We start from the raw sequence: 9,512 nt of genomic DNA, 5'->3' as shown, positions 1-9,512 counted from the left end.
ACAACCTGAACTGTGTCTTCTTGTAATTCTACCCTCTTGTCTTTGTTCTGTTCTGAGGAACCGAGCCTATTATTAGAGGGCTCTTCCTCTGCTCTCTGAACTGGCCCTCAGTAAGGGACACAGCCACAACTGATGGCTCTGCTTTAAACAAGTTAGTACTGTTTGTTTATAACATGAAATCTTTCTTTCACTGAGAATTTGATTTAAGGTGACAAAAAAAAAATCAGAGTTTCCCCTGAAGTGTTTGTTTGTTGTGCTATTTTAGTGCGTTCCCACAATCTGCTGAAAATTTTCTGCTACCTTAGTTCCAGCAAGTTAGTCCCATTCAGCACATCATTTGTCATATAGTGATGATAGCTATCCCTTCCCTCCACCTTTGCATGTGGACTCAATGGGTTCAGTGGGATTCTTGGTCCTTGGCGTTGACATTCTACAGGCCTGGTTTGCTAGCTGCTGCATATGTGTCACGTTACTGCTCATTGCCCCCAACCTCCAGCTACAGAGACCTGGTTTCCATCTGCCAGGAGTCTTGGTACCACATTGACATACCACACTTTAGTACAGGCAGGAATTTCTTAAAAACAAGTCATGGGCTGGAGAGATGACTTAGTGGTTAAGGCACTTGCCTGCAAAGCCTATGGACCCAGGTTTGATTTCCCAGGACCCACATAAGCCAGATGCACAAGGTGGCACATGCGTCTGGAGTTTATTTGCAGTGACAAGAGGCCCAGGTGGATCCATTCTCTCTTTTTCTCTCTTCCTCCCCTATCTGCCTCTTTCTCTCTGTCTCAAATAAATAAATAAATAAGTCAGCATGAAATGAGAATGAGGTTGGTTAAAAGTGCCCCATAATGCATGACCCACAATCCCATGGGGTTGACCTGCGTCCCCAATGAGGAAGGCCTCTTCAGAAAAGGGGCAGGGAGGAGGGAAAGGATGGTACCAACATGTGATGTTTACATACAATATATGTCCATATCTAAAAATAAAATAATTAATTAAAAATAAAAAAAAATTCAAAAGTGCACAGTGCTTGGCCTCTACACCTGATATTCCAGATTAGAGCCTCTGAGGATGAGGACCCATAACATAGTGCACATTTTTAGTTAATTAATTGCTTAAATTTTATAAAGTTAGACTATGTGATGGTTTATATTGTCAACTCGACAGGACCTAGAATCACCTGTGAGCTTTGATCTAGATTAGGTTAGCTTCTGTGTATGCCTGCGAGGGGTTATCTTGATTAGGTTAGTTGAAATGGGAAGACTTAACTGGGGGTGCCATCATCCCATGGGCTGGGGTCTTGACCTGTATACAAAGGAGAGAGCTAGCTGAGCAGCAGCAGCCGTCTCTCTGCTCGGCTTCCTCACTGTGGGTTGAATGTGACCAGTTCTGTTTCAAGCTCCTGCTGCCATACCTTCCCTGCTGTAATCGACTGTAACCTGGAACTGCAAGCTGAAATAAACTCTTTCTCCCATACACTGATTTTTTGTCAGGTATTTTGTCTTAGTGACAAGGAGTTAACTAATACAGCACACAAAGCCATGGTTCTCATTATGACACTTTCATACATGTGTCATTATACTTTGTTGCTATTTGTTCCCCTCTCTTCCTGCCTCTCTCAGCCATAATGCAACTCCTCCTTGTTGGTTCCTTGTTTTTTTAACCCCAAAGTGGACTCCTTTCTTCTTTCATGTAACATAGTGTATGTTTTAAATAACTTCTCTGAATGATTCCTACATAAGCTAACATGAAGAAACATCAACTGATACGTTGGCAAGATAATCACCAAATACACCATTATCCATTCTTTCTGGATATTCCCTTATATCTAAATAGACACTAACCTTTATCAGTGTCTGGGTATGTTCTTTGCTTTTACCCTCAATTTTAAAGGGATCTAATTCAATTATATGATCCATATACAACAGTTTAAAGTAAAACCAGCTACCATTAACAGACATCTTCAAATCTCAGAGTCCAAAGGGATGTTTTTGTTTGGTGAATGGCTCTTTTATACATGGGGATTCAGGGACCTAGGTTTTTCCTTACTGTCCAGTTTTCTTCTACATGCTCTTCAATCCAGTTTGCAGAGGAAGGTAAAGTGAGAAGGAACACCAACTCCCTTGGCATGGAGGTGTTCTACGTTGCTTTGTAGTCATATTTCAATTGGGAGAAATATTTATATGTACAATCTAGAAGAGAGCATGGACAATATAGTCTAATTATAGATACAAAAGACGTTAATAAAATATTATCGCTTTATTATAAGCCATCATAAAACTTAGTGATTTAAAACAATTATCCTTTAGCACACAGTTCTGTGGGACAGAAGCTTAGATGGAGATCAGCTAGGCAGTTACACTGAACTGAGGTCAGGGTCACCAGAACTCAGATGGGTTCACTCTTGCAAATGTGGTTAGCTGTCATAATGACTGGGGATGGCTTGGTGTAGGATGCCCTTATGTGGGAAAGTAAGTCTTTACTATATATGTTTCTCACTCTCCATTGGACCAGGTAAGGATTGTTTACACAGAAGCTTGTCCTGTTCCAAAGAGCAGAAGTCAGCAAAACATGGTGAGGCCTAGGCTCAGAACTCACATGAAGTAGGCTGTCATATTACTGACCAATACTCTAAAACAGAAGTGAAGTAGAATGGAGACATATAAGATGCAAAAAATATATGGCCATTTTCCCAACCTATCACATAAAGAAAATGTGTTCTCTTTCTCTCTCTCTCTCTCTCTTGAATCCATGGCCTTATTATTCCAGGCAAATGTTGTATCACCAAGCTATATCCCTCCTGGCCCATAGCATGCTTGGCATCATAGTAAGTTGTGAACAGACTTATCTGTTGTGCTATATTAGAATCATTATTTATTGAAGACTTGCTGTGTGACAGGTTCTGTACTAGACAATTTATATGCTTTATTTAACTGAATCACCACAACTGTCCCACATGACAGTTAAGGGAATCAAAGCTCGAAGAGAAGCAGAGAACTGCTCAGTCACTGAAGTCGTAAGCGATCATGCCAAAGTAAGCTGTTCCACACTACTGTGAGTTTCAGATGTAAGCTAACCTTGAACTGCCTAAGGAAAAACCAAACTTGGCTCTGGAGTTATAGGCCCCATTTGAAAAAGGCTGAGAAATGACTTGGAAAGCTACCCTGGCCTTCTGACCTGAAATATGAGGATGAAGCCTAGAGCCCGTTTTGGCAGATGACCCTCACTTGTTACAGATCATCTCAAGGGCAAAGCAATCATGATTACTATGACTCATTCCATGGCATGGGCTGCCTTTTTTTTTTCCCCTTTTCACAGGGGGAGAGGGAAATTCCTGTTTTGATCAAAGAGTCCTTGCCAGTATTAAAAATTCTTGGGGAGGAGGAAGGAGGGAAGTGAGCAGTAGAAAACACCAGGAACAGAAGAGTCCTTTTCTAGCCAGATCTTCCCTGAATCTCTTAGGAATGAGGTCCCAGAAAAGCTAGCACGTCATTGATCTTACAGATAAAGCTTGTCAAGCATATATATAACTCAACAAAGTGTAATCTCACAATCTCTCACCAGTCTGTAGCCGACAGGTTGGGAACCACTGGTCTAATTTTGAAAGACAACTCTATTAATTTGATAGTGGTTACTGATAGCACTGTATTGAGACAGAGTCTCAGGACATGCCTATATGTTACAGCAAAGAGTGCTATGAGTGACGATTGATATCTTTCACTGGGCTGGACGGATTCCTTCCTTTCTATTTTAATGATTTTTAGACATCTGAGATTAATCGCTGCTTATTCGTATGAGCACTCATCACCCATAAATCTATGGAACTTGCAGTCCCTATGAGACCTTTGTCCAAAGGGGCCTAATGTGAGAAGGTAAATGATATGGGGATATATACTTGTACAATATATACTTGTACAATAATTTCCTTATGTGACACTGTACCATATACAATGAATATGCACAATGAAAGTTAATACTAATAATTTTAAATCCTTTGTTCACTTGAGCTAGAATGGGCTTCCTCTTCACTCCATTTATTTTCTGAGGGGGCTAAAGATAATAGAGGCAGACTTGGAACTTTTCAGGGTTGCAGAGCATGTATGCTGAGTGTTTGCTGTCTCTGCTCCAATCATATCTTTATAAAAGATATAAACAGGGGCTGGAGATATGGCTTAGTGGTTAAGGCATTTGCCCACAAAGCCAAAGGACTCAGGTTTGATTCCCCATGACCCATGTAAGCCAGATAGATACACAAGGGGGCACACGCATCTGGAGTTCATTTGCAGTGGCTGGAGGCCCTGGCGTGCCCATTCTCTAACTGCCTCTCTTTCTCACTGCTTCTTCCTCCTTCTCTCTCTCTCTCAAATAAATAAATGAAAAAAGATGTAAACTGTTGCAGTCCGGTTTGATTTGCTGGTAGAAATCACCCAACCAAGAGCAGCTTGTGGGAAAAGAGATTTATTTTGGCTTACAGACTCAAGGGGAAGCTCCATGATGGCAGGGGAAAACGATGGCATGAGCAGAGGGTGGACATCACCCCCTGGCCAACATAAGGTGGGCAATAGCAACAGGAGAGTGTGCCAAATACTAGCATGGGGAAACTGGCTTTAACACCCATAAGCCCGCCCCCAACAATACACTCCCTCCAGGAGGCATTAATTCCAAAATTTCCACCAGCTGGGAACCTAGAATTCAGAACACCTAAGTTTATGGGGGACACCTGAATCAAACCACCACATAAACATATCAGTAAAATAGGAGAAAAAGATGATGACATCAAAATAGAGATGGATTGAGCTGGAGAGATGGCTTGGCAGTTCAGGCTCTTGCCTGCAAAGTCCAAAGACTCAAGTTCAATTCTCCAAGTTCCATGTAAGCCAGATGCACATGGTGGCACTTGCATCTGAAGTTCGTTTGCAGTGGCTAGAAGCCCTGATAGGCCCATTCTCTCTCTCTCTGTCTCTAATAAATAAACAAAAATAAACCTTAAAAAAATAGAGACTGATTGAGAGAGGAAGGGGATATGATAGAGAGTGGAGTTATGAAGGGCAAAGTGAGGGGGAGGGAAGTATCTTGGTTTATTGTCTATAATTATGGAACTTATCAATAATAAAAATAAAGAAAAAGAAATCAAAAAGACAAGATATAAACAGATCACATGACGTTATCCCTGCAACATCATTAGTCAATAGCAGGAGTAGGTCGAGATTCCTGATCTCCTGACTAGTATGTGCTGCATTACACTGAAACAGTTGAAATTTGTTTTATCATCATATAGGTCAGGGTATGATCTATTTTATTTTTTCAATTTTATTTCCATATTTACCCTTGTTTTTTTAAATTTTTGTTTATTTTCATTTATTTATTTGAGAGTGATAGAGAAAAGGCAGAGAGAGAGAGAGAGACAGAGAAAGAGAGAGGATGCACTAGGGCCTCCAGCCACTGCAAATGAACTCCAGATACATGTGCCCCCTTGTGAATCTGGCTCATGTGGGTCCTGGGGAATTGAGCCTCGAACAGGGGTCCTTAGGCTTCACAGGCAAGCACTTAACCACTAAGTCATCTCTTCAGCCCCCTTGGTTAACGTAAGAAAACAAAATTAAACAAAGCTTATTTTTAGATATTTATGTTAAATTTAATTGGTTATTAAGACAAGTATCTTAATTTTCTTCCATTTTTCAATCCACTTTATTATAGAATGCTTAAGCCTAAGCATCAGACTCTGTAAGTAGGGAAATGGTTCACTGTTGAACCAAAGCCTGTACAATTCAAAAGCAGGTAAAAGCCTTCCTTTCTCTTCTTTCCTTCCTCAGCCCCTGAATCCATTTTTGCTTTTCATTCATTTTTATTTACATATATGAATTAACAAAATAATAGGTTTCACCATTTATTACATATGTGTATATAGTGTATTTTGTTGATACTTTTCTATTTGAATATTTCCAGACACCTCCGAGATTAATTAACTTGTACTGACTGCTATGAACATCCTCTATACGTTCAAGTTCATGAAACTTATGGCTACTATAAAACCTCTGTTCACCAGAGCTAGAGTGGACTGTACCTTCAGCTCACCTTTTTCTTGGGGGCTCTTGTTTTTTGAGGTAGGGTTTCACTCTAGCCCAGGCTGGCCTGGAATTCACTATGGAGTCTCAGATTGGCCTCGAACTCACAGTGATCCTCCTACCTCTGCCTCCTGAGTGCTGGGATTAAGGGCATTGCCAACTCGCCTGGCAAGCTCACCTATCTTTTGAGGGTTCTAAGGCTCAGAGAGGCAGAGTTACATGTTTGTAGGGTTTACCAAGCTGCAAGCCAATTTTCAGGTTCCAATATGAAAAATGGCCAATGTGGTAGTTGTCAAAATTACACCACAATCTTGGTTTGTGAACAACTTTGTTCAGTTCATAGGTTTTCATTTTGCTTTCATTTGCAGGAAAAGTGGGTTTGCCTCTATGCCTTAGTTCCTTCCCACTGTAGCTGAGTCTGGGGAGAATGAAGAACACGAGAAGATTATATCAAGAATGTGCCTAACTTCCATTAGCTTCTTACCTATTAATAATATCATATACTATGTCAGAAACATAAGCAATCATGCTTGTGGTCTTTCCAAAATATCAAAATTTATTGAGGAATAATAAATTATTCACATGGTATAATGATTTCAGTGGCAGCAATTTGCCACTCAGCCCCATTTTCCTTGATAGCCTTGGATAAGACAAGCACAGTTCTTTTATTCCAATCTTAATTACTAATGTCAACTCTCACACCACACCTTTCACATCACATAGTAAATATATCTGTATATATGACTATAAAAGTGTTGAAAAGGAAGAGAGTTCCAAAGAGGCCTGAGAGGCCAGACCTGAGAGACTGGCAGAAAGTTCCTGTGTCGCTAAAATCACCTGCTGCAGAGGAAGCTGGAGAAGCTGATGCTTCTGGCCACAGAGTCGGGCTGCTGGGTCACAGCTGAACCTCAGGAGCCAAGTGAAAGGGCACACCAGGTCCACACGAATGGGTGGACAGATGGATGGTAGGACAGCAGCTTCAGATGGATGAACAAATGGGTGGCAGATGGCCTTTCAGTAAGCAGTGCGGATAGCTGGAATGCGGCTTTGCTGAAACCCCTGGAAAAGCCGGGATTTCTTTGTTGTACACTCTAGGTGGTCAGATGACAGGTCAGTGGGGACTATCACCATTGCAGTGCTAGGTTGCACTTTTAATTTTTTTTTCAAGTGGGAACTTTACTGTGTGAACATATTGCATAACAGTCATATTCCCATTGGGATTATACTCTTCTGTTCCCTCTCCCCCACTTAGAGCCCTCCTCGGTAGGGTTATCAGTATTCATTGTGGGGTCATGAATGCACCAGTCAGTCTCTGTGTGGGGAGGAACATGCCTACGAACACTCCATTCCACCCTGTGACTTATAAACTCTTTCCACCCCCTCTTCCACAATGCTCTCTGAGCTTTGGAGGGCTTGTTATAACAAGTTGGCTTAGTGTTGACTGTCGGCAGCCTCTGATTTTCTGCTTTCGTAATGAGTTTTGAGGCTCCTCAGCATCTACTGCCATCTCCCCGTAGGAGGTTCTCAGGCTGGCAGTGAGAGCAGTACTCACGCTTAATCTGCCATTTCCTCTGTAATGTGTCCTGGGCCCTGGCAGATGGGATAGAGATGACTCATTTTGTGCTAGGCAGCTGGCTTTCTTTTCTTATCATACTTATGGGTTTTGGGTCTCCCTGGTATTTGCTACCACATGGGTCCTGGGTTGCCTACTTGTTGCATAGACTAGGGATATACACTTTTTCATACAGTTCAAGTGATGGACTTATACTCCTTTCTCTGCATCTGGTATGTTGGATAAATTTTTGGGTCTGGTTCTCCTGGTAGGACTTTAATATAGCCATATACTCCTATAGTATCAATTCACTCCAATAAATTTATAGAATGGCACCCATTTTACCCTCAGGAATAAGTCACTTATCAATATGTGCCACACGGGTGGAATTGATCAGATGGGGTCATTCATCTGATTACCCAGTGCAAAGTTATCCTCCACCCTCAACATGGAGTCCTTGAGGGCAACGCACAGACTGAAATACCACTGTTATACACTATGTGGAGTAACTTAGAGTGAGACATAGCCTGAGTTCAACACAATGTAACAAACTGCTCCATACATATCTGTATGTATATCTATCTATCTATTCAGAATGTATTCTTTTTGTTGAAATCAACCTTTTCTTTTTTATTTTTATTTATTTATTTGTAAGCAGAGAGACAGAGAAAATGGGTATGCCGGGGCCTCCAGCTACAGCAAACAAACTCCAGATGCATGAGCTTCATTGTGCATCTGGCTTTACAAGTGTACTGGGGAACTGAACCCACGTCATTGGGCTTTGCAGGCAAGACCGTTAACCACTGCACAACTCTCCAGCCCCTCAGAATTTATTCTTGCATAGAACTGCATTTATGAAGAATACTAATAACATATCCTATGGCTCCATCCCCCTTATGAGACAAGAGTCTGAATAGACTTACCATGCAATCCTCTATCTCTCCGTTTTCGACTTTCCCTGCATCCTATTAGCATTTCCTCTTTATCTTAACTCTTTCTGATACTATTTGCTCTCTACCATGCTTTGAATGCCCTATGTTCTCCTGACATCATCAACTCTGTTTCTGTTATTCTAGCATTACTGTGACAAAATGCTTGACAAAAGCAACTTTTTAAAGGACAGATTTATTTTGGTTATTAGTTTCAGAGGGTTTCAGTCTATCATTGCCTTGAAGGCATGGAAATGAGGACCAAGCTATAACCATCAAACCCTATCCCAGGGACCTGCTGCCAGTGGGGACCCATCTCTTTTGTTGTTGTTTTGGTGACTTTTTATTTATTTATTTATTTATTTATTTTTTAATATTTTTTTTGTTCATTTATTATTTATTTATTTGAGAGCGACAGACACAGAGAGAAAGACAGATAGAGGGAGAGAGAGAGAATGGGCGCGCCAGGGCTTCCAGCCTCTGTAAACGAACTCCAGACGCATGCGCCCCCTTGTGCATCTGGCTAACGTGGGACCTGGGGAACTGAGCCTTGAACCGGGGTCCTTCGGCTTCACAGGCAAGCGCTTAACCGCTAAGCCATCTCTCCAGCCCTATTTATTTATTTTTTTGAGCTAGGGTCTCATTCTGGTCCTGGTGGACCTGGAATTCACTATGTAGTTTCAGGCTGGCCTTGAACTCATAGCAATCCTTCCTCCTCTGCTTCCCAAGTGCAGGGATTAAAGGTGTGCACCACTATGCCCAGCAGGGACCCATCTCTTATAGGTTCCAGACTTTTCCAATATGTCTCCACCCCTTGGGAAACAAGCATTTTAAACACGAACTTGTCGGGGCCATTCCAGATTTAAACCATAGCAGTCTCCTTGACCATTTTTTTTTTCATGTGTGTTGTGTTGTCTTGTCATGTAGTGTGTATGTAGTGTATGCACATGTGGGTGGAGATGT

The sequence above is a fragment of the Jaculus jaculus genome, chromosome X, assembly GCF_020740685.1.
Source record: "Jaculus jaculus isolate mJacJac1 chromosome X, mJacJac1.mat.Y.cur, whole genome shotgun sequence".
NCBI lineage: Eukaryota > Metazoa > Chordata > Mammalia > Rodentia > Dipodidae > Jaculus > Jaculus jaculus.
The sequence above is the reverse complement of the archived record's forward strand: the minus strand, read 5'-3'. Positions refer to the sequence as shown.